At 35.9% G+C, this 24,806-nt stretch overlaps 42 non-coding genes and 1 pseudogene across 42 annotated transcripts; 21 read left to right on the forward strand and 22 right to left on the reverse strand.

Moving 5' to 3' along the window:
- The first annotated feature begins 82 nt into the window (after positions 1–82).
- On the forward strand, positions 83–155 carry TRNAK-UUU (transfer RNA lysine (anticodon UUU)). Its single transcript has one exon. It is a non-coding gene; the product is annotated as a tRNA-Lys (tRNA).
- A 75-nt stretch (positions 156–230) lies between these two features.
- On the forward strand, positions 231–302 carry TRNAD-GUC (transfer RNA aspartic acid (anticodon GUC)). The gene has a single exon. It is a non-coding gene; the product is annotated as a tRNA-Asp (tRNA).
- A 300-nt stretch (positions 303–602) lies between these two features.
- On the forward strand, positions 603–675 carry TRNAR-UCU (transfer RNA arginine (anticodon UCU)). The gene has a single exon. It is a non-coding gene; the product is annotated as a tRNA-Arg (tRNA).
- A 244-nt stretch (positions 676–919) lies between these two features.
- On the reverse strand, positions 920–992 carry TRNAM-CAU (transfer RNA methionine (anticodon CAU)). The gene has a single exon. It is a non-coding gene; the product is annotated as a tRNA-Met (tRNA).
- A 1,159-nt stretch (positions 993–2,151) lies between these two features.
- On the reverse strand, positions 2,152–2,270 carry LOC145308570 (5S ribosomal RNA). The gene has a single exon (XR_013876394.1). It is a non-coding gene; the product is annotated as a 5S ribosomal RNA (ribosomal RNA).
- A 707-nt stretch (positions 2,271–2,977) lies between these two features.
- On the forward strand, positions 2,978–3,142 carry LOC145307951 (U1 spliceosomal RNA). The gene has a single exon (XR_013875793.1). It is a non-coding gene; the product is annotated as a U1 spliceosomal RNA (small nuclear RNA).
- A 267-nt stretch (positions 3,143–3,409) lies between these two features.
- On the forward strand, positions 3,410–3,601 carry LOC145308041 (U2 spliceosomal RNA). The gene has a single exon (XR_013875875.1). It is a non-coding gene; the product is annotated as a U2 spliceosomal RNA (small nuclear RNA).
- A 329-nt stretch (positions 3,602–3,930) lies between these two features.
- LOC145308093 (U5 spliceosomal RNA) lies at positions 3,931–4,048 on the forward strand. The gene has a single exon (XR_013875924.1). It is a non-coding gene; the product is annotated as a U5 spliceosomal RNA (small nuclear RNA).
- Positions 4,049–4,466: 418 nt separating this feature from the next.
- On the forward strand, positions 4,467–4,537 carry TRNAG-GCC (transfer RNA glycine (anticodon GCC)). The gene has a single exon. It is a non-coding gene; the product is annotated as a tRNA-Gly (tRNA).
- A 66-nt stretch (positions 4,538–4,603) lies between these two features.
- LOC145308638 (5S ribosomal RNA) lies at positions 4,604–4,722 on the reverse strand. Its single transcript, XR_013876461.1, has one exon. It is a non-coding gene; the product is annotated as a 5S ribosomal RNA (ribosomal RNA).
- Positions 4,723–4,809: 87 nt separating this feature from the next.
- Positions 4,810–4,928, reverse strand: LOC145308466 (5S ribosomal RNA). The gene has a single exon (XR_013876297.1). It is a non-coding gene; the product is annotated as a 5S ribosomal RNA (ribosomal RNA).
- An 87-nt stretch (positions 4,929–5,015) lies between these two features.
- On the reverse strand, positions 5,016–5,134 carry LOC145308385 (5S ribosomal RNA). The gene has a single exon (XR_013876220.1). It is a non-coding gene; the product is annotated as a 5S ribosomal RNA (ribosomal RNA).
- Positions 5,135–5,299: 165 nt separating this feature from the next.
- Positions 5,300–5,372, reverse strand: TRNAA-AGC (transfer RNA alanine (anticodon AGC)). The gene has a single exon. It is a non-coding gene; the product is annotated as a tRNA-Ala (tRNA).
- A 1,571-nt stretch (positions 5,373–6,943) lies between these two features.
- LOC145307801 (5S ribosomal RNA) lies at positions 6,944–7,062 on the reverse strand. Its single transcript, XR_013875670.1, has one exon. It is a non-coding gene; the product is annotated as a 5S ribosomal RNA (ribosomal RNA).
- Positions 7,063–7,704: 642 nt separating this feature from the next.
- LOC145307728 (5S ribosomal RNA) lies at positions 7,705–7,823 on the reverse strand. The gene has a single exon (XR_013875598.1). It is a non-coding gene; the product is annotated as a 5S ribosomal RNA (ribosomal RNA).
- Positions 7,824–8,023: 200 nt separating this feature from the next.
- Positions 8,024–8,096, forward strand: TRNAK-UUU (transfer RNA lysine (anticodon UUU)). Its single transcript has one exon. It is a non-coding gene; the product is annotated as a tRNA-Lys (tRNA).
- A 75-nt stretch (positions 8,097–8,171) lies between these two features.
- TRNAD-GUC (transfer RNA aspartic acid (anticodon GUC)) lies at positions 8,172–8,243 on the forward strand. Its single transcript has one exon. It is a non-coding gene; the product is annotated as a tRNA-Asp (tRNA).
- A 300-nt stretch (positions 8,244–8,543) lies between these two features.
- Positions 8,544–8,616, forward strand: TRNAR-UCU (transfer RNA arginine (anticodon UCU)). The gene has a single exon. It is a non-coding gene; the product is annotated as a tRNA-Arg (tRNA).
- A 244-nt stretch (positions 8,617–8,860) lies between these two features.
- Positions 8,861–8,933, reverse strand: TRNAM-CAU (transfer RNA methionine (anticodon CAU)). The gene has a single exon. It is a non-coding gene; the product is annotated as a tRNA-Met (tRNA).
- A 1,159-nt stretch (positions 8,934–10,092) lies between these two features.
- LOC145308571 (5S ribosomal RNA) lies at positions 10,093–10,211 on the reverse strand. The gene has a single exon (XR_013876395.1). It is a non-coding gene; the product is annotated as a 5S ribosomal RNA (ribosomal RNA).
- A 707-nt stretch (positions 10,212–10,918) lies between these two features.
- LOC145307952 (U1 spliceosomal RNA) lies at positions 10,919–11,083 on the forward strand. Its single transcript, XR_013875794.1, has one exon. It is a non-coding gene; the product is annotated as a U1 spliceosomal RNA (small nuclear RNA).
- A 267-nt stretch (positions 11,084–11,350) lies between these two features.
- On the forward strand, positions 11,351–11,542 carry LOC145308042 (U2 spliceosomal RNA). Its single transcript, XR_013875876.1, has one exon. It is a non-coding gene; the product is annotated as a U2 spliceosomal RNA (small nuclear RNA).
- A 328-nt stretch (positions 11,543–11,870) lies between these two features.
- Positions 11,871–11,988, forward strand: LOC145308094 (U5 spliceosomal RNA). Its single transcript, XR_013875925.1, has one exon. It is a non-coding gene; the product is annotated as a U5 spliceosomal RNA (small nuclear RNA).
- A 418-nt stretch (positions 11,989–12,406) lies between these two features.
- Positions 12,407–12,477, forward strand: TRNAG-GCC (transfer RNA glycine (anticodon GCC)). Its single transcript has one exon. It is a non-coding gene; the product is annotated as a tRNA-Gly (tRNA).
- Positions 12,478–12,543: 66 nt separating this feature from the next.
- LOC145308639 (5S ribosomal RNA) lies at positions 12,544–12,662 on the reverse strand. Its single transcript, XR_013876462.1, has one exon. It is a non-coding gene; the product is annotated as a 5S ribosomal RNA (ribosomal RNA).
- An 87-nt stretch (positions 12,663–12,749) lies between these two features.
- Positions 12,750–12,868, reverse strand: LOC145308467 (5S ribosomal RNA). The gene has a single exon (XR_013876298.1). It is a non-coding gene; the product is annotated as a 5S ribosomal RNA (ribosomal RNA).
- Positions 12,869–12,955: 87 nt separating this feature from the next.
- LOC145308591 (5S ribosomal RNA) lies at positions 12,956–13,074 on the reverse strand. Its single transcript, XR_013876414.1, has one exon. It is a non-coding gene; the product is annotated as a 5S ribosomal RNA (ribosomal RNA).
- Positions 13,075–13,239: 165 nt separating this feature from the next.
- On the reverse strand, positions 13,240–13,312 carry TRNAA-AGC (transfer RNA alanine (anticodon AGC)). The gene has a single exon. It is a non-coding gene; the product is annotated as a tRNA-Ala (tRNA).
- A 1,571-nt stretch (positions 13,313–14,883) lies between these two features.
- LOC145307802 (5S ribosomal RNA) lies at positions 14,884–15,002 on the reverse strand. Its single transcript, XR_013875671.1, has one exon. It is a non-coding gene; the product is annotated as a 5S ribosomal RNA (ribosomal RNA).
- Positions 15,003–15,644: 642 nt separating this feature from the next.
- On the reverse strand, positions 15,645–15,763 carry LOC145307748 (5S ribosomal RNA). Its single transcript, XR_013875617.1, has one exon. It is a non-coding gene; the product is annotated as a 5S ribosomal RNA (ribosomal RNA).
- Positions 15,764–15,963: 200 nt separating this feature from the next.
- On the forward strand, positions 15,964–16,036 carry TRNAK-UUU (transfer RNA lysine (anticodon UUU)). Its single transcript has one exon. It is a non-coding gene; the product is annotated as a tRNA-Lys (tRNA).
- A 75-nt stretch (positions 16,037–16,111) lies between these two features.
- Positions 16,112–16,183, forward strand: TRNAD-GUC (transfer RNA aspartic acid (anticodon GUC)). Its single transcript has one exon. It is a non-coding gene; the product is annotated as a tRNA-Asp (tRNA).
- Positions 16,184–16,483: 300 nt separating this feature from the next.
- On the forward strand, positions 16,484–16,556 carry TRNAR-UCU (transfer RNA arginine (anticodon UCU)). The gene has a single exon. It is a non-coding gene; the product is annotated as a tRNA-Arg (tRNA).
- A 244-nt stretch (positions 16,557–16,800) lies between these two features.
- On the reverse strand, positions 16,801–16,873 carry TRNAM-CAU (transfer RNA methionine (anticodon CAU)). Its single transcript has one exon. It is a non-coding gene; the product is annotated as a tRNA-Met (tRNA).
- Positions 16,874–18,011: 1,138 nt separating this feature from the next.
- LOC145308572 (5S ribosomal RNA) lies at positions 18,012–18,130 on the reverse strand. Its single transcript, XR_013876396.1, has one exon. It is a non-coding gene; the product is annotated as a 5S ribosomal RNA (ribosomal RNA).
- Positions 18,131–18,837: 707 nt separating this feature from the next.
- On the forward strand, positions 18,838–18,970 carry LOC145307964 (U1 spliceosomal RNA; annotated as a pseudogene).
- A 3,145-nt stretch (positions 18,971–22,115) lies between these two features.
- Positions 22,116–22,307, forward strand: LOC145308043 (U2 spliceosomal RNA). The gene has a single exon (XR_013875877.1). It is a non-coding gene; the product is annotated as a U2 spliceosomal RNA (small nuclear RNA).
- A 329-nt stretch (positions 22,308–22,636) lies between these two features.
- Positions 22,637–22,754, forward strand: LOC145308095 (U5 spliceosomal RNA). Its single transcript, XR_013875926.1, has one exon. It is a non-coding gene; the product is annotated as a U5 spliceosomal RNA (small nuclear RNA).
- Positions 22,755–23,172: 418 nt separating this feature from the next.
- On the forward strand, positions 23,173–23,243 carry TRNAG-GCC (transfer RNA glycine (anticodon GCC)). The gene has a single exon. It is a non-coding gene; the product is annotated as a tRNA-Gly (tRNA).
- A 66-nt stretch (positions 23,244–23,309) lies between these two features.
- LOC145308640 (5S ribosomal RNA) lies at positions 23,310–23,428 on the reverse strand. The gene has a single exon (XR_013876463.1). It is a non-coding gene; the product is annotated as a 5S ribosomal RNA (ribosomal RNA).
- Positions 23,429–23,515: 87 nt separating this feature from the next.
- LOC145308468 (5S ribosomal RNA) lies at positions 23,516–23,634 on the reverse strand. Its single transcript, XR_013876299.1, has one exon. It is a non-coding gene; the product is annotated as a 5S ribosomal RNA (ribosomal RNA).
- Positions 23,635–23,721: 87 nt separating this feature from the next.
- Positions 23,722–23,840, reverse strand: LOC145308592 (5S ribosomal RNA). The gene has a single exon (XR_013876415.1). It is a non-coding gene; the product is annotated as a 5S ribosomal RNA (ribosomal RNA).
- A 165-nt stretch (positions 23,841–24,005) lies between these two features.
- TRNAA-AGC (transfer RNA alanine (anticodon AGC)) lies at positions 24,006–24,078 on the reverse strand. Its single transcript has one exon. It is a non-coding gene; the product is annotated as a tRNA-Ala (tRNA).
- Between the last annotated feature and the right edge of the window lie 728 nt (positions 24,079–24,806).

Raw genomic sequence — 24,806 nt, forward strand, 5'->3', positions numbered from 1 at the left:
GAAAACCAAGCCTACCATGAACTAAAATGCTGCTGCCATCTGGTGAGACAATTTTGTTACTGTAATTTTAAATAAGCATGATGCCCGGGTAGCTCAGTCGGTAGAGCGTTAGGCTTTTAACCTAACGGTCCAGGGTTCGAGCCCCTGCTCGGGCGCTCTCATTTTTTGTTCAAGTCTCCAATCAGTGTGATACGTACGTAGAGACTAGAAAATAGCTGGTCAATAAGAATTCCTCGATAGTCTAGTGGTGAGGATCTCCGCCTGTCACGTGGAAGGCCCGGGTTCGATTCCCGGTCGGGGAGAGATAATTTTTCAACCTTGTGAAATTTCTTTTTTTTTCCGTTAAATATTTCCGCCACTGCAAACTGTTCAATTTGGTAAAAGTATTAGCTGGCCGGTAGGGGGATCGAACCCGCAACCTTTGCGTTATTAGCACAACGCTCTAACCAACTGAGCTAACGGGCCTGATTGAGATGATATGTATAAGTATTAGCACAATGCAAAAACTACATGCTTTTTTTCTTCTCTACTTGATTTTCTTTTTCTTGCCTTCCATAATGTTTTATGTCAACAAATGCTACTATTTTCTTTTCTCTTACCAAGTCCCATTAGCGCAGAGGATAGCGCGTTGGACTTCTAATCCAAAGGTCCTGGGTTCGATCCCCAGATGGGATGCTAACATTGCATTTTGGCTAACCTTTTTGGGTTATCAAAACATGGAATTTCTTAATCCGTGAACACTATATTAGCAGTCAGGATGGCCGAGTGGTCTAAGGTGCCAGACTCAAGGACAACTTCCTTGCTCTCTGATAGAGAGTGGTTGTGAGAATTCTGGTCCTCGATGAGGGCGTGGGTTTGAATCCCACTTCTGACAAAACTATTTTTCAAAACACAACCAGGAGATGAAAAAGTGTTTGCCTGCCCCCGGTGAGGCTCGAACTCACGGCCTTCAGATTATGAGACTGACGCGCTGCCTACTGCGCTACGGAGGCTTGTTGGCAGTACAGGATTACTACTCTTTTTGAATGTACAAAATGAAATGAGATGAAAATGCGTCAGCCGGGAATCAAACCCGGGTCAACTGCTTGGAAGGCAGCTATGCTCACCACTATACCACTGACGCTTTTTTTACAATATTATTATGTACGCCAAAGTGAAAACCACAAATACATATTTGCCTAGTAACTAGCACACTTAAAGAAAAGCAGAGGGCAATAAAGCTGTTTACTCTATGTAACAAGTTTCCGTGGTGTATAAATCCAAAGTTTCAAAGATTTTTACAAAACACATTCCATTGCAAAAAACGCGATCTTTGGTTTGTTTAAATGTCCATTTATTTAGCATTTTTCAAGAATGTCAAGCGTGGGAAAATTTTTAGAATGTGGGAACCATTCATTTTGATTTAAATGGTACATATGATTTTCATTTAAATTCATTTTTTGGACCCGTGAGAAAATTTTTTTAACGTGAGAACAATTTAATTTTTAATTGAATTTCATTTTTTGGAAGTGTGGGAAAAAACAGGAGAAAAAATATATTTTAGTATAAAGAAATGTTCTATCAGTTTCAAACCTTTTTCATTCAATAGATCATACTGACTTTGGAAAAACTGTCAGACCGATTTTTGAAATTCAATCTGTGAAAAAAGATATTCAAGTTTTAATTTTTTGTTTTAAAAATATTATTTTACATGTATTGACGCCATCTTGGATTATGAAAATTTTTTTTTGTTAGAAGATTTTTTTCTAAAATATTTTTAAAAAATTAACTTTTTACAATAAAAAAATCTTTGAACTTAAATTGACCAATAATTCAAAGATTTTTTCTCTTTGATTTGGAAGATTTTTTATGATTTTTATTTTTAATGTCAAATAAAAACACAACAGTGAAAAAATGAAAATTAAATGAAATAACGTTTTATGATTTTATTCAAGAAATTATTTGCTAACATCACCTTTTTGTTGCAATAGAATGTTATTTAAGCAAACAAAATTTAGCATAAATGCTAAATTTTGTTTGCCCAATGTTGATTAACTTCAGTGATCGGACGAGAACTGGTGCTTTCAACATGGTATGGCCGTAGACATTAATTGTGTGGGGTTTAGTTAGGTTTGGGCTAGGATTGTTTGGGTCAAAATTCCAAAAATGTTAAGTCTACGACACCAAGTATTCCCAGGCGGTCACCCATCCAAGTACTAACTTGGCCCAATGTTGCTTAACTTCAGTGATCGGACGAGAACTGGTGCTTTTAACATGGTATGGCCGTAGACATTTGATAAAGCATTTTCACATTGTTATGTGGATATTACCATACCATCCTTCTGTTTGGTTCGTTGCGTTGCAACCAGTGCTAACTCTTGGTAATCTTGTTATAACAAGTGACAGTTTGCGTCTTGTATTTGTCTAAACTGACCAAGCTAAATTTGCTTGATCCACTTCATTAAGAGGTGTGTATTGATCCTGTGGTTGCAGTGTGAACTGTAATGCTATTTCTGTCAGAGCTGATGATAGCTCACTATTGGTAATTAGGATGCATCTGTAATACAAAGCAGAACGATGTCTGTCTGTCCCTTAAGATCTCGGTAACCACTGAACCGAATGGATTCTACTCTTCAGGGTATATACCTATTGGTCCTGCGGTGGTTTTAAGCTATTTTCTTGGGGGTGTGGGACACCCCCAACCCTCCCAAAAACAAAAAAAATCCCCCCCCTAAAGCCACTAGTAACCTGTAAAGTAGCAATCATGTATATTATGTAGCCAATAATTTGGCCTCTAGGTGTCGCATTTGTTTCAATGGAAGACCTCCTACCGAAGGTTTCATCAACAAAGTATGTCACCAACTATTTGAAAAAGTATAAATATAGCATTTCTGAGGGGACACTTCAACTGAATCATGTTTTGTGTGAAGTCGTGGAGCTGGTCAGCAAAATATCTATAGTCTTTGTCACCCATACACTGAAATCGACTCCTACTCTCATACTTACCTGGCGTGGAGGTTAACCATGAACACTAAGGTGGTTCCTCTAGGGTGAGGCTGTGCCATTGCACTCAGGCATGGCTGACCCCTACGATTACCCCAAATGTGGGTAACTCGAACGCACAATTTTTGGTAGTTGGGGACTGCGTTCGCGCATCCCCTAATAAATACAGAACAGACAACTGAATTAGAATGTGTAACTTAACCATCTAGTTCAAATTTCACTCATTAGGAGTTGCTAAAGTTTGTGTAGTTGGCCAGAAAAAGGCTTCTATCGGAGCCCAATTTAAAGTAAAGTCTTTGCTTTGAACTAGGCAGATTGACTATACTCTCTCTAACAATGATTAGGCAGCCTGCATGCTAATCTTTTGCCAGACAGTACAATAGTCAGGTTATGACTCTAAGGTAGCATACTGGAACTATTCTTCGGCATCGCTTCTCGGCCTTTTGGCTAAGATCAAAGTGTAGTATCTGTTCATATCAGCTTAATATCTGATACGGGGACCATGTGTCCCCTTCGATATTAAACTCATTTTTGTTAGGGGATAAGGACTTGGAGCTTGCTCCAGCCTTATCACGGGTTGGCTTGGTATTGCAGTACCACCAGGATCGGCCCACTTGTCCCCACTTCTAAACTGGACCACTCAATACATTGTGTACAACCTGTATCAAGTTTGCACAAGTCAAAAAGCATGCTGCCAAAAGCACAATGGCTCCACTTCCTTCATGTAGTTCAATGTTTTAATGCTAGGTGGTGCAAACCCCTAAAGTTGAATGTCATTTAATGGATAATTTTCCGCCTCAAGTTATTCTAGGGGCTTGTGTTTTTTTGGTGAATAAGCTGAACTTTGACACAATCTCTACATGTCTTTGCTGACAACTACATTAGATTGGTCAATGGAACAAGCCTAACAGCTGCCAAGGATATGGAGCTATTTGTGTTGTTTGAGCATGTCCAGGATCTACCTACAGCACGAATAAATCTTTCGCCTTTTACTAAAGATTTCCGTGTAAGTGGATCATATTGGAATTACATCCAATTTATCTGAAGGCTTTCCATGAGAGAGCCCACTTAAAGAATCATATTACAACAGGCATGTAGGGACAGGATGTCAGGATGTGTTTACCACAAAACCATTCATCTCCAACCAACCACTTCAAATTTGTAAAAATAAAACTGGCCAACCATGCTGACAAATAGCCTACGGTAGGAATGGCTAAAATTGCAGTTACCATTTGTCTAAACTGACCAAGCTATACTTGCTTGATTCACTTCACTAAAAGGTGTGTACAAGTGAACCAAGGATCACTCAGATATTGTCTTGCCGGGCTGAAGAAAGTCCTTACCTACTGCCAAAGTCTACTTACAGCAAGTCATACTCAGGTGTAAAGCTATATCAATCTGTATTTGGGTTATAAATTGACAGATTTCTGAATAATGATTTTCAGCAAGGGGTTGGGTTATACGAATAGCCAAAGAGCATACCAGCAACGTTGGTTCAGTGGTAGAATGCTCGCCTGCCACGCGAGCGGCCCGGGTTCGATTCCCGGACGTTGCAGCAATTATTTTCTACGTTAACACAACTTTTCTGTTTTCAGTGACAAGATAAGAAAGAAAGATGTAGAGTTTACAACACCAAGTGTTCCCAGGCGGTCACCCATCCAAGTACTAACTTGGCCCAATGTTGCTTAACTTCAGTGATCGGACGAGAACTGGTGCTTTCAACATGGTATGGCCGTAGACATAAAGTGACAACATGATTTTCAAACTTGTGTGAGGTTTAGTTAGGTTTGGGCTAGGATTGGTTGGGTCAAAATTCCAAAAATATTGAACCTACGACACCAAGTATTCCCAGGCGGTCACCCATCCAAGTACTAACTTGGCCCAATGTTGCTTAACTTCAGTGATCGGACGAGAACTGGTGCTTTCAACATGGTATGGCCGTAGACATAAAGTGACAACATGATTTTCAAACTTGTGTGAGGTTTAGTTAGGTTTGGGCTAGGATTGGTTGGGTCAAAATTCCAAAAATATTGAACCTACGACACCAAGTATTCCCAGGCGGTCACCCATCCAAGTACTAACTTGGCCCAATGTTGCTTAACTTCAGTGATCAGATGAGAACTGGTGCTTTCAACATGGTATGGCCGTAGACATTTACTCTGAGGGAATGCTCTACTAACTTCTGGTTTATTAAATAACATTCTAATGCAACAAAAAGGTTTAAAGTTTTACTGGTTTAAATTTTCAGACTTTTGTTTTTCTTTGTGTGTTTATTTTTTTGTTTGGTGCTTGTGTAGTACGGGGGAAAAATGATACTTGGAGATGCGGGGTATCGATCCCCGTACCTCTCGCATGCTAAGCGAGCGCTCTACCATCTGAGCTACATCCCCTTGGGTTTCACCTTATGTTCTCAGTGATTAGAAATTTCTCTTGGACAAGAAAGAAAAAGAGACAAATTTGAAATATGGATAAAATGTTAGAGCCTACGACACCAAGTATTCCCAGGCGGTCACCCATCCAAGTACTAACTTGGCCCAATGTTGCTTAACTACAGTGATTTTTTTCTTTTAAAATTTATTCATCCAAAGCGCTACAGAGTTTTATTAAAAGTGAACCCACAATAAGGGCTTTTAAAGTTACAATATGTATACAAATGATGAAAAAAAATATATAATTCTTGCAAAAAGATAAAATCACTGCAAATTATCTTTTTTGCAAGAACCATAAAACAAAAAATATAGCAGAAGAACATAATGATATCTCTTCTGTGGAGAAAAAACCCGAAAATTGAATTTTTACTCCAAAAATATGTAATCATTAAATGGATACACCAATGTACCCTACTTTATATTGGTCAAGTCAACCAAATAAGCAAGGAAATGAAAAGGCCACATTTTATTTGCATAAAACCGAAATAGAATGAAAATATATGCAGCAAAATTCATTGCCTTCCTTTTTCTAATTATTAAATATCACCTTTGTAAAGATGATTCAAACTATAAATCCTAAATAAAACTTTAAATTTAAATCAATAAAATTTAAATATCTAGGCGAAAATTTTACTTTTAAAATGAAATTATTAGAAAGTGATAAATATATATTGTAATTTGCAAAATCTGTAAATAAAATGAAATAATTATTTAACTATGCATTTTTTGTCTTAATCTATGAAATTAAGTAATCAAAAATAAAACAAAAAAAAACTTTGAAAACAAAAATAAACCAATAAAATAATTAAAATTCATAAACTTTTGTTAAAATTACGAAGTATAATATTAATACTTTAAGTTTACTTGAAAATTTTAGATTAAAATTAATAAATTTGAGTAAATCTAGGAAACCTGTCAAACAAGTTTTGAATTACACTACTCAATAAAAATTAAAATTCGGTAATAATCATAATGAAATATGCTTTTAAACCATATTTAGAAACATAAATGAATAAATATAAATAATTTATATAAATAAAAAGTTAAATAAATTCAGCAATATCATGAAATACAATTTCATGCAAAATATAAACTATAGATAGGTTTCGTGATTATTTTAAATTTAAATTCTTTGCCTCGAGAAAAAATCTAAATATTGACTAGGTACTAAATTGTTTTGGGGGTAAATTTACCCAATTTCTTGTAATCATTATAAATGATCCATCAAAATTAAAAAGAAAGCAAATCAAAACATTTAAAATCAAAATATCAATAGAGAAAAAAGCTTTCTTATTGTTAATTTTTAAACAAAAACTTCTTGACTTTTAATCACGAAAATCGGACGAGAACTGGTGCTTTCAACATGGTATGGCCGTAGACATATATCAACGGAAAATGTGGCAAAAATTAAATGCAAAATGCATTACGAAGAGAAAATGTGGCGTGAAATGAATGCAAAACGCTCAACAGTACAGGAATCTACGGACAAGGAAGAAAAAGAGACAAATTTTGAAATATGGATAAAATGTTAAAGCCTACGACACCAAGTATTCCCAGGCGGTCACCCATCCAAGTACTAGCTTGGCCCAATGTTGCTTAACTTCAGTGATCGGTCAAGAACTGGTGCTTTCAACATGGTATGGCCGTAGACATTTATCAAAGGAAAGTGTGGCATAAACTAAATGGAAAATGCATTACCAAGAGAAAATACGTACAGGTATCTACGGTAAATGATTCTAAGTTCTAGATTGGTTTCCAGTGATTAGTGAGTTCTCTTTAACCCTGAATAAAGATATTTGTGACTGACTAAGACAGACACCCAACCCGAGCGGACTCAAGGTGATACACACCTCTTGTAGAAGTGAATCAAGCAATATTAGCTTGGTCGTTTTAGACAATGATGTAAGGTTACTTGGACAACCATATTATTTTGATATTTGTTGAAGGTCCGACCAGAAAAGTTAATTTTCATAAAATACAAGCACAAGGTAACTAAAATATTAATCCAAACAGGTATGTGTAGTACTGAAAGATTTCATTTTATCGAACAATAATAGTTGTCAACCCAAAACTCATGCCTCAACACGGAGAAAACTAAGCCTAACTGGGAACTAAATAGAGCTGCCATCTGGTGACAAAAACAGTAACTACATATTATATCATAGTGGTTGCATTGTATAAGGGCTTTAAGTGTAAAAAATAAGCATAAGCAGTTGTCTCTTGCTGTGCTGGTTTACATTTTTCACACTTTGGTATTTTTTTTTCTCAACTTATAAAAAAGGATGAAAAGATTTGCCTACGACACCAAGTATTCCCAGGCGGTCACCCATCCAAGTACTAACTTGGCCCAATGTTGCTTAACTTCAGTGATCGGACGAGAGCTGGTGCTTTCAACATGGTATGGCCGTAGACATTTAACTTTGGAAAATGTGACATATGCTAAATGCAAAATGCTACAATACAGGAAAATTATGGAGGGATGATTTATTCTATACAACTCAGGTTGCACTTAACCAAAAATAAACAGAGAGAAAACCAAGCCTACCATGAACTAAAATGCTGCTGCCATCTGGTGAGACAATTTTGTTACTGTAATTTTAAATAAGCATGATGCCCGGGTAGCTCAGTCGGTAGAGCGTTAGGCTTTTAACCTAACGGTCCAGGGTTCGAGCCCCTGCTCGGGCGCTCTCATTTTTTGTTCAAGTCTCCAATCAGTGTGATACGTACGTAGAGACTAGAAAATAGCTGGTCAATAAGAATTCCTCGATAGTCTAGTGGTGAGGATCTCCGCCTGTCACGTGGAAGGCCCGGGTTCGATTCCCGGTCGGGGAGAGATAATTTTTCAACCTTGTGAAATTTCTTTTTTTTTCCGTTAAATATTTCCGCCACTGCAAACTGTTCAATTTGGTAAAAGTATTAGCTGGCCGGTAGGGGGATCGAACCCGCAACCTTTGCGTTATTAGCACAACGCTCTAACCAACTGAGCTAACGGGCCTGATTGAGATGATATGTATAAGTATTAGCACAATGCAAAAACTACATGCTTTTTTTCTTCTCTACTTGATTTTCTTTTTCTTGCCTTCCATAATGTTTTATGTCAACAAATGCTACTATTTTCTTTTCTCTTACCAAGTCCCATTAGCGCAGAGGATAGCGCGTTGGACTTCTAATCCAAAGGTCCTGGGTTCGATCCCCAGATGGGATGCTAACATTGCATTTTGGCTAACCTTTTTGGGTTATCAAAACATGGAATTTCTTAATCCGTGAACACTATATTAGCAGTCAGGATGGCCGAGTGGTCTAAGGTGCCAGACTCAAGGACAACTTCCTTGCTCTCTGATAGAGAGTGGTTGTGAGAATTCTGGTCCTCGATGAGGGCGTGGGTTTGAATCCCACTTCTGACAAAACTATTTTTCAAAACACAACCAGGAGATGAAAAAGTGTTTGCCTGCCCCCGGTGAGGCTCGAACTCACGGCCTTCAGATTATGAGACTGACGCGCTGCCTACTGCGCTACGGAGGCTTGTTGGCAGTACAGGATTACTACTCTTTTTGAATGTACAAAATGAAATGAGATGAAAATGCGTCAGCCGGGAATCAAACCCGGGTCAACTGCTTGGAAGGCAGCTATGCTCACCACTATACCACTGACGCTTTTTTTACAATATTATTATGTACGCCAAAGTGAAAACCACAAATACATATTTGCCTAGTAACTAGCACACTTAAAGAAAAGCAGAGGGCAATAAAGCTGTTTACTCTATGTAACAAGTTTCCGTGGTGTATAAATCCAAAGTTTCAAAGATTTTTACAAAACACATTCCATTGCAAAAAACGCGATCTTTGGTTTGTTTAAATGTCCATTTATTTAGCATTTTTCAAGAATGTCAAGCGTGGGAAAATTTTTAGAATGTGGGAACCATTCATTTTGATTTAAATGGTACATATGATTTTCATTTAAATTCATTTTTTGGACCCGTGAGAAAATTTTTTTAACGTGAGAACAATTTAATTTTTAATTGAATTTCATTTTTTGGAAGTGTGGGAAAAAACAGGAGAAAAAATATATTTTAGTATAAAGAAATGTTCTATCAGTTTCAAACCTTTTTCATTCAATAGATCATACTGACTTTGGAAAAACTGTCAGACCGATTTTTGAAATTCAATCTGTGAAAAAAGATATTCAAGTTTTAATTTTTTGTTTTAAAAATATTATTTTACATGTATTGACGCCATCTTGGATTATGAAAATTTTTTTTTGTTAGAAGATTTTTTTCTAAAATATTTTTAAAAAATTAACTTTTTACAATAAAAAAATCTTTGAACTTAAATTGACCAATAATTCAAAGATTTTTTCTCTTTGATTTGGAAGATTTTTTATGATTTTTATTTTTAATGTCAAATAAAAACACAACAGTGAAAAAATGAAAATTAAATGAAATAACGTTTTATGATTTTATTCAAGAAATTATTTGCTAACATCACCTTTTTGTTGCAATAGAATGTTATTTAAGCAAACAAAATTTAGCATAAATGCTAAATTTTGTTTGCCCAATGTTGATTAACTTCAGTGATCGGACGAGAACTGGTGCTTTCAACATGGTATGGCCGTAGACATTAATTGTGTGGGGTTTAGTTAGGTTTGGGCTAGGATTGTTTGGGTCAAAATTCCAAAAATGTTAAGTCTACGACACCAAGTATTCCCAGGCGGTCACCCATCCAAGTACTAACTTGGCCCAATGTTGCTTAACTTCAGTGATCGGACGAGAACTGGTGCTTTTAACATGGTATGGCCGTAGACATTTGATAAAGCATTTTCACATTGTTATGTGGATATTACCATACCATCCTTCTGTTTGGTTCGTTGCGTTGCAACCAGTGCTAACTCTTGGTAATCTTGTTATAACAAGTGACAGTTTGCGTCTTGTATTTGTCTAAACTGACCAAGCTAAATTTGCTTGATCCACTTCATTAAGAGGTGTGTATTGATCCTGTGGTTGCAGTGTGAACTGTAATGCTATTTCTGTCAGAGCTGATGATAGCTCACTATTGGTAATTAGGATGCATCTGTAATACAAAGCAGAACGATGTCTGTCTGTCCCTTAAGATCTCGGTAACCACTGAACCGAATGGATTCTACTCTTCAGGGTATATACCTATTGGTCCTGCGGTGGTTTTAAGCTATTTTCTTGGGGGTGTGGGACACCCCCAACCCTCCCAAAAACAAAAAAAATCCCCCCCCTAAAGCCACTAGTAACCTGTAAAGTAGCAATCATGTATATTATGTAGCCAATAATTTGGCCTCTAGGTGTCGCATTTGTTTCAATGGAAGACCTCCTACCGAAGGTTTCATCAACAAAGTATGTCACCAACTATTTGAAAAAGTATAAATATAGCATTTCTGAGGGGACACTTCAACTGAATCATGTTTTGTGTGAAGTCGTGGAGCTGGTCAGCAAAATATCTATAGTCTTTGTCACCCATACACTGAAATCGACTCCTACTCTCATACTTACCTGGCGTGGAGGTTAACCATGAACACTAAGGTGGTTCCTCTAGGGTGAGGCTGTGCCATTGCACTCAGGCATGGCTGACCCCTACGATTACCCCAAATGTGGGTAACTCGAACGCACAATTTTTGGTAGTTGGGGACTGCGTTCGCGCATCCCCTAATAAATACAGAACAGACAACTGAATTAGAATGTGTAACTTAACCATCTAGTTCAAATTTCACTCATTAGGAGTTGCTAAAGTTTGTGTAGTTGGCCAGAAAAAGGCTTCTATCGGAGCCCAATTTAAAGTAAAGTCTTTGCTTTGAACTAGGCAGATTGACTATACTCTCTCTAACAATGATTAGGCAGCCTGCATGCTAATCTTTTGCCAGACAGTACAATAGTCAGGTTATGACTCTAAGGTAGCATACTGGAACTATTCTTCGGCATCGCTTCTCGGCCTTTTGGCTAAGATCAAAGTGTAGTATCTGTTCATATCAGCTTAATATCTGATACGGGGACCATGTGTCCCCTTCGATATTAAACTCATTTTTGTTAGGGGATAAGGACTTGGAGCTTGCTCCAGCCTTATCACGGGTTGGCTTGGTATTGCAGTACCACCAGGATCGGCCCACTTGTCCCCACTTCTAAACTGGACCACTCAATACATTGTGTACAACCTGTATCAAGTTTGCACAAGTCAAAAAGCATGCTGCCAAAAGCACAATGGCTCCACTTCCTTCATGTAGTTCAATGTTTTAATGCTAGGTGGTGCAAACCCCTAAAGTTGAATGTCATTTAATGGATAATTTTCCGCCTCAAGTTATTCTAGGGGCTTGTGTTTTTTGGTGAATAAGCTGAACTTTGACACAATCTCTACATGTCTTTGCTGACAACTACATTAGATTGGTCAATGGAACAAGCCTAACAGCTGCCAAGGATATGGAGCTATTTGTGTTGTTTGAGCATGTCCAGGATCTACCTACAGCACGAATAAATCTTTCGCCTTTTACTAAAGATTTCCGTGTAAGTGGATCATATTGGAATTACATCCAATTTATCTGAAGGCTTTCCATGAGAGAGCCCACTTAAAGAATCATATTACAACAGGCATGTAGGGACAGGATGTCAGGATGTGTTTACCACAAAACCATTCATCTCCAACCAACCACTTCAAATTTGTAAAAATAAAACTGGCCAACCATGCTGACAAATAGCCTACGGTAGGAATGGCTAAAATTGCAGTTACCATTTGTCTAAACTGACCAAGCTATACTTGCTTGATTCACTTCACTAAAAGGTGTGTACAAGTGAACCAAGGATCACTCAGATATTGTCTTGCCGGGCTGAAGAAAGTCCTTACCTACTGCCAAAGTCTACTTACAGCAAGTCATACTCAGGTGTAAAGCTATATCAATCTGTATTTGGGTTATAAATTGACAGATTTCTGAATAATGATTTTCAGCAAGGGGTTGGGTTATACGAATAGCCAAAGAGCATACCAGCAACGTTGGTTCAGTGGTAGAATGCTCGCCTGCCACGCGAGCGGCCCGGGTTCGATTCCCGGACGTTGCAGCAATTATTTTCTACGTTAACACAACTTTTCTGTTTTCAGTGACAAGATAAGAAAGAAAGATGTAGAGTTTACAACACCAAGTGTTCCCAGGCGGTCACCCATCCAAGTACTAACTTGGCCCAATGTTGCTTAACTTCAGTGATCGGACGAGAACTGGTGCTTTCAACATGGTATGGCCGTAGACATAAAGTGACAACATGATTTTCAAACTTGTGTGAGGTTTAGTTAGGTTTGGGCTAGGATTGGTTGGGTCAAAATTCCAAAAATATTGAACCTACGACACCAAGTATTCCCAGGCGGTCACCCATCCAAGTACTAACTTGGCCCAATGTTGCTTAACTTCAGTGATCGGACGAGAACTGGTGCTTTCAACATGGTATGGCCGTAGACATAAAGTGACAACATGATTTTCAAACTTGTGTGAGGTTTAGTTAGGTTTGGGCTAGGATTGGTTGGGTCAAAATTCCAAAAATATTGAACCTACGACACCAAGTATTCCCAGGCGGTCACCCATCCAAGTACTAACTTGGCCCAATGTTGCTTAACTTCAGTGATCAGACGAGAACTGGTGCTTTCAACATGGTATGGCCGTAGACATTTACTCTGAGGGAATGCTCTACTAACTTCTGGTTTATTAAATAACATTCTAATGCAACAAAAAGGTTTAAAGTTTTACTGGTTTAAATTTTCAGACTTTTGTTTTTCTTTGTGTGTTTATTTTTTTGTTTGGTGCTTGTGTAGTACGGGGGAAAAATGATACTTGGAGATGCGGGGTATCGATCCCCGTACCTCTCGCATGCTAAGCGAGCGCTCTACCATCTGAGCTACATCCCCTTGGGTTTCACCTTATGTTCTCAGTGATTAGAAATTTCTCTTGGACAAGAAAGAAAAAGAGACAAATTTGAAATATGGATAAAATGTTAGAGCCTACGACACCAAGTATTCCCAGGCGGTCACCCATCCAAGTACTAACTTGGCCCAATGTTGCTTAACTACAGTGATTTTTTTCTTTTAAAATTTATTCATCCAAAGCGCTACAGAGTTTTATTAAAAGTGAACCCACAATAAGGGCTTTTAAAGTTACAATATGTATACAAATGATGAAAAAAAATATATAATTCTTGCAAAAAGATAAAATCACTGCAAATTATCTTTTTTGCAAGAACCATAAAACAAAAAATATAGCAGAAGAACATAATGATATCTCTTCTGTGGAGAAAAAATCCGAAAATTGAATTTTTACTCCAAAAATATGTAATCATTAAATGGATACACCAATGTACCCTACTTTATATTGGTCAAGTCAACCAAATAAGCAAGGAAATGAAAAGGCCACATTTTATTTGCATAAAACCGAAATAGAATGAAAATATATGCAGCAAAATTCATTGCCTTCCTTTTTCTAATTATTAAATATCACCTTTGTAAAGATGATTCAAACTATAAATCCTAAATAAAACTTTAAATTTAAATCAATAAAATTTAAATATCTAGGCGAAAATTTTACTTTTAAAATGAAATTATTAGAAAGTGATAAATATATATTGTAATTTGCAAAATCTGTAAATAAAATGAAATAATTATTTAACTATGCATTTTTTGTCTTAATCTATGAAATTAAGTAATCAAAAATAAAACAAAAAAAAACTTTGAAAACAAAAATAAACCAATAAAATAATTAAAATTCATAAACTTTTGTTAAAATTACGAAGTATAATATTAATACTTTAAGTTTACTTGAAAATTTTAGATTAAAATTAATAAATTTGAGTAAATCTAGGAAACCTGTCAAACAAGTTTTGAATTACACTACTCAATAAAAATTAAAATTCGGTAATAATCATAATGAAATATGCTTTTAAACCATATTTAGAAACATAAATGAATAAATATAAATAATTTATATAAATAAAAAGTTAAATAAATTCAGCAATATCATGAAATACAATTTCATGCAAAATATAAACTATAGATAGGTTTCGTGATTATTTTAAATTTAAATTCTTTGCCTCGAGAAAAAATCTAAATATTGACTAGGTACTAAATTGTTTTGGGGGTAAATTTACCCAATTTCTTGTAATCATTATAAATGATCCATCAAAATTAAAAAGAAAGCAAATCAAAACATTTAAAATCAAAATATCAATAGAGAAAAAAGCTTTCTTATTGTTAATTTTTAAACAAAAACTTCTTGACTTTTAATCACGAAAATCGGACGAGAACTGGTGCTTTCAACATGGTATGGCCGTAGACATATATCAACGGAAAATGTGGCAAAAATTAAATGCAAAATGCATTACGAAGAGAAAATGTGGCGTGAAATGAATGCAAAACGCTCAACAGTACAGGAATCTACGGACAAGGAAGAAAAAGAGACAAATTTTGAAATATGGATAAAATGTTAAAGCCTACGACACCAAGTATTCCCAGGCGGTCACCCATCCAAGTACTAGCTTGGCCCAATGTTGCTTAACTTCAGTGATCGGTCAAGAACTGGTGCTTTCAACATGGTATGGCCGTAGACATTTATCAAAGGAAAGTGTGGCATAAACTAAATGGTAAATGCATTACCAAGAGAAAATACGTACAGGTATCTACGGTAAATGATTCTAAGTTCTAGATTGGTTTCCAGTGATTAGTGAGTTCTCTTTAACCCTGAATAAAGATATTTGTGACTGACTAAGACAGACACCCAACCCGAGCGGACTCAAGGTGATACACACCTCTTGTAGAAGTGAATCAAGCAATATTAGCTTGGTCGTTTTAGACAATGATGTAAGGTTACTTGGACAACCATATTATTTTGATATTTGTTGAAGGTCCGACCAGAAAAGTTAATTTTCATAAAATACAAGCACAAGGTAACTAAAATATTAATCCAAACAGGTATGTGTAGTACTGAAAGATTTCATTTTATCGAACAATAATAGTTGTCAACCCAAAACTCATGCCTCAACACGGAGAAAACTAAGCCTAACTGGGAACTAAATAGAGCTGCCATCTGGTGACAAAAACAGTAACTACATATTATATCATAGTGGTTGCATTGTATAAGGGCTTTAAGTGTAAAAAATAAGCATAAGCAGTTGTCTCTTGCTGTGCTGGTTTACATTTTTCACACTTTGGTATTTTTTTTTCTCAACTTATAAAAAAGGATGAAAAGATTTGCCTACGACACCAAGTATTCCCAGGCGGTCACCCATCCAAGTACTAACTTGGCCCAATGTTGCTTAACTTCAGTGATCGGACGAGAGCTGGTGCTTTCAACATGGTATGGCCATAGACATTTAACTTTGGAAAATGTGACATATGCTAAATGCAAAATGCTACAATACAGGAAAATTATGGAGGGATGATTTATTCTATACAACTCAGGTTGCACTTAACCAAAAATAAACAGAGAGAAAACCAAGCCTACCATGAACTAAAATGCTGCTGCCATCTGGTGACACAATTTTGTTACTGTAATTTTAAATAAGCATGATGCCCGGGTAGCTCAGTCGGTAGAGCGTTAGGCTTTTAACCTAACGGTCCAGGGTTCGAGCCCCTGCTCGGGCGCTCTCATTTTTTGTTCAAGTCTCCAATCAGTGTGATACGTACGTAGAGACTAGAAAATAGCTGGTCAATAAGAATTCCTCGATAGTCTAGTGGTGAGGATCTCCGCCTGTCACGTGGAAGGCCCGGGTTCGATTCCCGGTCGGGGAGAGATAATTTTTCAACCTTGTGAAATTTCTTTTTTTTTCCGTTAAATATTTCCGCCACTGCAAACTGTTCAATTTGGTAAAAGTATTAGCTGGCCGGTAGGGGGATCGAACCCGCAACCTTTGCGTTATTAGCACAACGCTCTAACCAACTGAGCTAACGGGCCTGATTGAGATGATATGTATAAGTATTAGCACAATGCAAAAACTACATGCTTTTTTTCTTCTCTACTTGATTTTCTTTTTCTTGCCTTCCATAATGTTTTATGTCAACAAATGCTACTATTTTCTTTTCTCTTACCAAGTCCCATTAGCGCAGAGGATAGCGCGTTGGACTTCTAATCCAAAGGTCCTGGGTTCGATCCCCAGATGGGATGCTAACATTGCATTTTGGCTAACCTTTTTGGGTTATCAAAACATGGAATTTCTTAATCCGTGAACACTATATTAGCAGTCAGGATGGCCGAGTGGTCTAAGGTGCCAGACTCAAGGACAACTTCCTTGCTCTCTGATAGAGAGTGGTTGTGAGAATTCTGGTCCTCGATGAGGGCGTGGGTTTGAATCCCACTTCTGACAAAACTATTTTTCAAAACACAACCAGGAGATGAAAAAGTGTTTGCCTGCCCCCGGTGAGGCTCGAACTCACGGCCTTCAGATTATGAGACTGACGCGCTGCCTACTGCGCTACGGAGGCTTGTTGGCAGTACAGGATTACTACTCTTTTTGAATGTACAAAATGAAATGAGATGAAAATGCGTCAGCCGGGAATCAAACCCGGGTCAACTGCTTGGAAGGCAGCTATGCTCACCACTATACCACTGACGCTTTTTTTACAATATTATTATGTACGCCAAAGTGAAAACCACAAATACATATTTGCCTAGTAACTAGCACACTTAAAGAAAAGCAGAGGGCAATAAAGCTGTTTACTCTATGTAACAAGTTTCCGTGGTGTATAAATCCAAAGTTTCAAAGATTTTTACAAAACACATTCCATTGCAAAAAACGCGATCTTTGGTTTGCATTTTTCAAGAATGTCAAGCGTGGGAAAATTTTTAGAATGTGGGAACCATTCATTTTGATTTAAATGGTACATATGATTTTCATTTAAATTCATTTTTTGGACCCGTGAGAAAATTTTTTTAACGTGAGAACAATTTAATTTTTAATTGAATTTCATTTTTTGGAAGTGTGGGAAAAAACAGGAGAAAAAATATATTTTAGTATAAAGAAATGTTCTATCAGTTTCAAACCTTTTTCATTCAATAGATCATACTGACTTTGGAAAAACTGTCAGACCGATTTTTGAAATTCAATCTGTGAAAAAAGATATTCAAGTTTTAATTTTTTGTTTTAAAAATATTATTTTACATGTATTGACGCCATCTTGGATTATGAAAATTTTTTTTTGTTAGAAGATTTTTTTCTAAAATATTTTTAAAAAATTAACTTTTTACAATAAAAAAATCTTTGAACTTAAATTGACCAATAATTCAAAGATTTTTTCTCTTTGATTTGGAAGATTTTTTATGATTTTTATTTTTAATGTCAAATAAAAACACAACAGTGAAAAAATGAAAATTAAATGAAATAACGTTTTATGATTTTATTCAAGAAATTATTTGCTAACATCACCTTTTTGTTGCAATAGAATGTTATTTAAGCAAACAAAATTTAGCATAAATGCTAAATTTTGTTTGCCCAATGTTGATTAACTTCAGTGATCGGACGAGAACTGGTGCTTTCAACATGGTATGGCCGTAGACATTAATTGTGTGGGGTTTAGTTAGGTTTGGGCTAGGATTGTTTGGGTCAAAATTCCAAAAATGTTAAGTCTACGACACCAAGTATTCCCAGGCGGTCACCCATCCAAGTACTAACTTGGCCCAATGTTGCTTAACTTCAGTGATCGGACGAGAACTGGTGCTTTTAACATGGTATGGCCGTAGACATTTGATAAAGCATTTTCACATTGTTATGTGGATATTACCATACCATCCTTCTGTTTGGTTCGTTGCGTTGCAACCAGTGCTAACTCTTGGTAATCTTGTTATAACAAGTGACAGTTTGCGTCTTGTATTTGTCTAAACTGACCAAGCTAAATTTGCTTGATCCACTTCATTAAGAGGTGTGTATTGATCCTGTGGTTGCAGTGTGAACTGTAATGCTATTTCTGTCAGAGCTGATGATAGCTCACTATTGGTAATTAGGATGCATCTGTAATACAAAGCAGAACGATGTCTGTCTGTCCCTTAAGATCTCGGTAACCACTGAACCGAATGGATTCTACTCTTCAGGGTATATACCTATTGGTCCTGCGGTGGTTTTAAGCTATTTTCTTGGGGGTGTGGGACACCCCCAACCCTCCCAAAAACAAAAAAAATCCCCCCCCTAAAGCCACTAGTAACCTGTAAAGTAGCAATCATGTATATTATGTAGCCAATAATTTGGCCTCTAGGTGTCGCATTTGTTTCAATGGAAGACCTCCTACCGAAGGTTTCATCAACAAAGTATGTCACCAACTATTTGAAAAAGTATAAATATAGCATTTCTGAGGGGACACTTCAACTGAATCATGTTTTGTGTGAAGTCGTGGAGCTGGTCAGCAAAATATCTATAGTCTTTGTCACCCATACACTGAAATCGACTCCTACTCTCATACTTACCTGGCGTGGAGGTTAACCATGAACACTAAGGTGGTTCCTCTAGGGTGAGGCTGTGCCATTGCACTCAGGCATGGCTGACCCCTACGATTACCCCAAATGTGCACACTTTTCCTCAACAGTTTAGCGGATTTAAAACCAACACGCAACAAGCGGTCAATGGATCCTATAAATAAACATATTTGCTGAATCAAAACTGGTTTTACCTAAATTGTATCTGTTCCTTCTTCAGAATTATAGAATTTCAAAGATTTTAACCAAAAATGTGCGATGATTTGACTTTAAAATAGCATTTAATCTTAATGTACATGGCTTAGTAATATAAGTTTGTCATATTTGTTGAGGTTTTAAAACAATATTTCTATAGACAATTCAACACTGCATATTTAGGATTTATAACAATGGTTATTTTATGCATTATGAGTGATATAAAAAGTCATATCAAAAGTACTTTTTATATATTAATTCTAATTGTTTAGATACTTTGCCGTTTATTACACAAAAGTAAATATTTTTGTTCTAAACCATTTTGAATTTTATATGGATAAAATAATTAATATACTGAACAAGGATGACAACATCCATAAAAGCGAAGCAATGAAACGGTAGGGCAAACGGACATAAACACTTTTATAGTGTCAGAACTCAATAATCAGAATATAAAAGTACAAGAGTACAAAATTGTAAGTAAATTTGTTAAAAAAACTGCTTGATACAGGATAATGTTTATGCACATACTTACATTTTTAGGACTTGATTATAGAGTTTCATCGCTTATAATATTGTACTTTGTGTCCCAGGAATTATATACCAAAAATCAGATCAAACGGAGAATTAGATCACATAAAAATGTGTTGTTAAAAAAGTTGTTAAGTTATCAACATGTTTTAAATGAACGTACGGACATTCTGGTAATGATTATAGAGTTGCTACGCTTTATAATCGTACCAGACTACTACAGGAATGACCATGCAAAGTTTGAAATCGATAGGCACAATCGCTATTTTTTATATTGAGCTAGTATATCTTAATTAAACACCAAATTATTGTCTTGTGTATTTAAGATTATTTAGCAATTGAAAAAAATTATTATTTAATTTTGTATCTTATTTAAGACATTGCAAAACCTTTTTCAAAATGTGATCATAATCTAAATAGGTCAAAGATTTTGGTCCTTGTTGATCTATAATTACATTTTTTTTAAAACAAGACTCTTTCAAGATAAAGAATAAAGGATAGAAGCATATACATACAACAAGTTTCTTTAATAATGCAGGATTTTACGTTAACAAACTAATAAAGGTTAGTCATTAGGTTAGATTAGAAAACCTTTACATCTCATTCTGCTGCTTGATTTTAATTTCTTTTATTTTTCTATATTTATTTTTCGTCTGTCTGTCCATAAAGGATAGATCTTATCGTTAATTTAGGCATTTTATAATTGTCCTATTTTTTTATACTTGGCATGGTTGGTTATTTCTGTAGTAGTAGTAAGGTACGATTTAGAAAGAATAGCAATTCTAAAATCGTTGTCTATTTACAAAAAGTTGATTTGAAACATTTTTTATATTCCTACTACAAAAAGGTAGAATGTTATAAACAAAGCATATCAAAAATGTAGGAATGTCCTTAAACAGTATCCTATATTTTGCAACAAATTTACTTACATTTTTTTAGACTTATACATATATGTATATATGCTTTTTCAGTTATGACACTCTACAATTGTTAATGTTTTTTTGTCCTACCCTTTCATAGATTCACTTTTATGGAAATTTTCATCCTTGTTATTTAATGTATATTCAACTATTAAGTTGTAAACTAATTTGACTAGGTATACTTATTATTAACAGTCCTTTGATATAATCAATTAAAGGCCTAATGTCTTCAACAATCTATTGTTTATGTGGTTGATAACTTAATACTATCGTGTCTTTTTTACATACAAAATTCGAGTGTCAATGCTAATTGTTTCTATGTAAACAAGGATGACAACATCTATAAAAGCGAAGCTATGAAACCGTAGGATAAACTGACATTAGCATTGTGCAGTTTAAGAAGTGAATAATCAGAATATAAAGTTATAAAAGTCGGAACAAATGTGGAAGTAAATTTGTTTAATTGTTTGTAATTAAAAAAACTGTTTAAATACAGGATAATGTTAAAGGACATAATTACATTTTAGGACTTGATTATAAAGATGCTTTGCTTTAAACATTGAACTTTGTTGTCCTAGGAATCAGTATTCCAAAAATCAGATCAATTAGATAATTTTTACACATAAAAATTTGTTGTTAAAAAAAAGTTAAAATCAACATATTAAAAATGGGCGTATGGACATTCTGGTAATGATTATAGAATTGATACGCTTTCTAAACCGTATCTAATTAGTACAGGAATAACCTTGCAAAGTTTGAAATCGATAGGAAAATTCAAACATGTCTAACTGTTACTTACGGACGGACAGACTAACCGACCCCAATTGTAGAAAAGCTTCAATTTTAAAAAAAAGTATATGTTGTAAATCAATTGTGCCAGTATTTTTAGTTAAATGATATGTTTATTTTTTATTACTGTTTTTACTTTCTAAGTTTAAAATTTCAAGGTAATTTGAAGAAAAACAAGCATTAATTAAAGTCAGAAGTTACCCCCGTCGACAATTTTATAAGTTATAATTAATCTACAAAAAAAGGTTTTTAAAACAACTACTACTTTCATGTGTTAAGGGTAATATACAGCATATATATTTTACATCAAAGGTCATTTTAAAGTCAAATCATCACACAATTTTTGTTAAAATCTTTGAAATTCTATAATCGCGAAGAAGGAACAGATACAATTTAGGTAAAACCAGTTTTGATTCAGCAAATGTGTCTATTTATAGGATCCATTGGCCGCTAGTTGCGTGTCGGTTTTAAATCCGCTAAACTGTTGAGGAAAAGCGTGTGTGGGTAACTCGAACGCACAATTTTTGGTAGTTGGGGACTGCGTTCGCGCATCCCCTAATAAATACAGAACAGACAACTGAATTAGAATGTGTAACTTAACCATCTAGTTCAAATTTCACTCATTAGGAGTTGCTAAAGTTTGTGTAGTTGGCCAGAAAAAGGCTTCTATCGGAGCCCAATTTAAAGTAAAGTCTTTGCTTTGAACTAGGCAGATTGACTATACTCTCTCTAACAATGATTAGGCAGCCTGCATGCTAATCTTTTGCCAGACAGTACAATAGTCAGGTTATGACTCTAAGGTAGCATACTGGAACTATTCTTCGGCATCGCTTCTCGGCCTTTTGGCTAAGATCAAAGTGTAGTATCTGTTCATATCAGCTTAATATCTGATACGGGGACCATGTGTCCCCTTCGATATTAAACTCATTTTTGTTAGGGGATAAGGACTTGGAGCTTGCTCCAGCCTTATCACGGGTTGGCTTGGTATTGCAGTACCACCAGGATCGGCCCACTTGTCCCCACTTCTAAACTGGACCACTCAATACATTGTGTACAACCTGTATCAAGTTTGCACAAGTCAAAAAGCATGCTGCCAAAAGCACAATGGCTCCACTTCCTTCATGTAGTTCAATGTTTTAATGCTAGGTGGTGCAAACCCCTAAAGTTGAATGTCATTTAATGGATAATTTTCCGCCTCAAGTTATTCTAGGGGCTTGTGTTTTTTTGGTGAATAAGCTGAACTTTGACACAATCTCTACATGTCTTTGCTGACAACTACATTAGATTGGTCAATGGAACAAGCCTAACAGCTGCCAAGGATATGGAGCTATTTGTGTTGTTTGAGCATGTCCAGGATCTACCTACAGCACGAATAAATCTTTCGCCTTTTACTAAAGATTTCCGTGTAAGTGGATCATATTGGAATTACATCCAATTTATCTGAAGGCTTTCCATGAGAGAGCCCACTTAAAGAATCATATTACAACAGGCATGTAGGGACAGGATGTCAGGATGTGTTTACCACAAAACCATTCATCTCCAACCAACCACTTCAAATTTGTAAAAATAAAACTGGCCAACCATGCTGACAAATAGCCTACGGTAGGAATGGCTAAAATTGCAGTTACCATTTGTCTAAACTGACCAAGCTATACTTGCTTGATTCACTTCACTAAAAGGTGTGTACAAGTGAACCAAGGATCACTCAGATATTGTCTTGCCGGGCTGAAGAAAGTCCTTACCTACTGCCAAAGTCTACTTACAGCAAGTCATACTCAGGTGTAAAGCTATATCAATCTGTATTTGGGTTATAAATTGACAGATTTCTGAATAATGATTTTCAGCAAGGGGTTGGGTTATACGAATAGCCAAAGAGCATACCAGCAACGTTGGTTCAGTGGTAGAATGCTCGCCTGCCACGCGAGCGGCCCGGGTTCGATTCCCGGACGTTGCAGCAATTATTTTCTACGTTAACACAACTTTTCTGTTTTCAGTGACAAGATAAGAAAGAAAGATGTAGAGTTTACAACACCAAGTGTTCCCAGGCGGTCACCCATCCAAGTACTAACTTGGCCCAATGTTGCTTAACTTCAGTGATCGGACGAGAACTGGTGCTTTCAACATGGTATGGCCGTAGACATAAAGTGACAACATGATTTTCAAACTTGTGTGAGGTTTAGTTAGGTTTGGGCTAGGATTGGTTGGGTCAAAATTCCAAAAATATTGAACCTACGACACCAAGTATTCCCAGGCGGTCACCCATCCAAGTACTAACTTGGCCCAATGTTGCTTAACTTCAGTGATCGGACGAGAACTGGTGCTTTCAACATGGTATGGCCGTAGACATAAAGTGACAACATGATTTTCAAACTTGTGTGAGGTTTAGTTAGGTTTGGGCTAGGATTGGTTGGGTCAAAATTCCAAAAATATTGAACCTACGACACCAAGTATTCCCAGGCGGTCACCCATCCAAGTACTAACTTGGCCCAATGTTGCTTAACTTCAGTGATCAGACGAGAACTGGTGCTTTCAACATGGTATGGCCGTAGACATTTACTCTGAGGGAATGCTCTACTAACTTCTGGTTTATTAAATAACATTCTAATGCAACAAAAAGGTTTAAAGTTTTACTGGTTTAAATTTTCAGACTTTTGTTTTTCTTTGTGTGTTTATTTTTTTGTTTGGTGCTTGTGTAGTACGGGGGAAAAATGATACTTGGAGATGCGGGGTATCGATCCCCGTACCTCTCGCATGCTAAGCGAGCGCTCTACCATCTGAGCTACATCCCCTTGGGTTTCACCTTATGTTCTCAGTGATTAGAAATTTCTCTTGGACAAGAAAGAAAAAGAGACAAATTTGAAATATGGATAAAATGTTAGAGCCTACGACACCAAGTATTCCCAGGCGGTCACCCATCCAAGTACTAACTTGGCCCAATGTTGCTTAACTACAGTGATTTTTTTCTTTTAAAATTTATTCATCCAAAGCGCTACAGAGTTTTATTAAAAGTGAACCCACAATAAGGGCTTTTAAAGTTACAATATGTATACAAATGATGAAAAAAAATATATAATTCTTGCAAAAAGATAAAATCACTGCAAATTATCTTTTTTGCAAGAACCATAAAACAAAAAATATAGCAGAAGAACATAATGATATCTCTTCTGTGGAGAAAAAACCCGAAAATTGAATTTTTACTCCAAAAATATGTAATCATTAAATGGATACACCAATGTACCCTACTTTATATTGGTCAAGTCAACCAAATAAGCAAGGAAATGAAAAGGCCACATTTTATTTGCATAAAACCGAAATAGAATGAAAATATATGCAGCAAAATTCATTGCCTTCCTTTTTCTAATTATTAAATATCACCTTTGTAAAGATGATTCAAACTATAAATCCTAAATAAAACTTTAAATTTAAATCAATAAAATTTAAATATCTAGGCGAAAATTTTACTTTTAAAATGAAATTATTAGAAAGTGATAAATATATATTGTAATTTGCAAAATCT

Source organism: Acartia tonsa, chromosome 15 (assembly GCF_053477335.1).
Source record: "Acartia tonsa isolate MP-2025a chromosome 15, ASM5347733v1, whole genome shotgun sequence".
NCBI lineage: Eukaryota > Metazoa > Arthropoda > Copepoda > Calanoida > Acartiidae > Acartia > Acartia tonsa.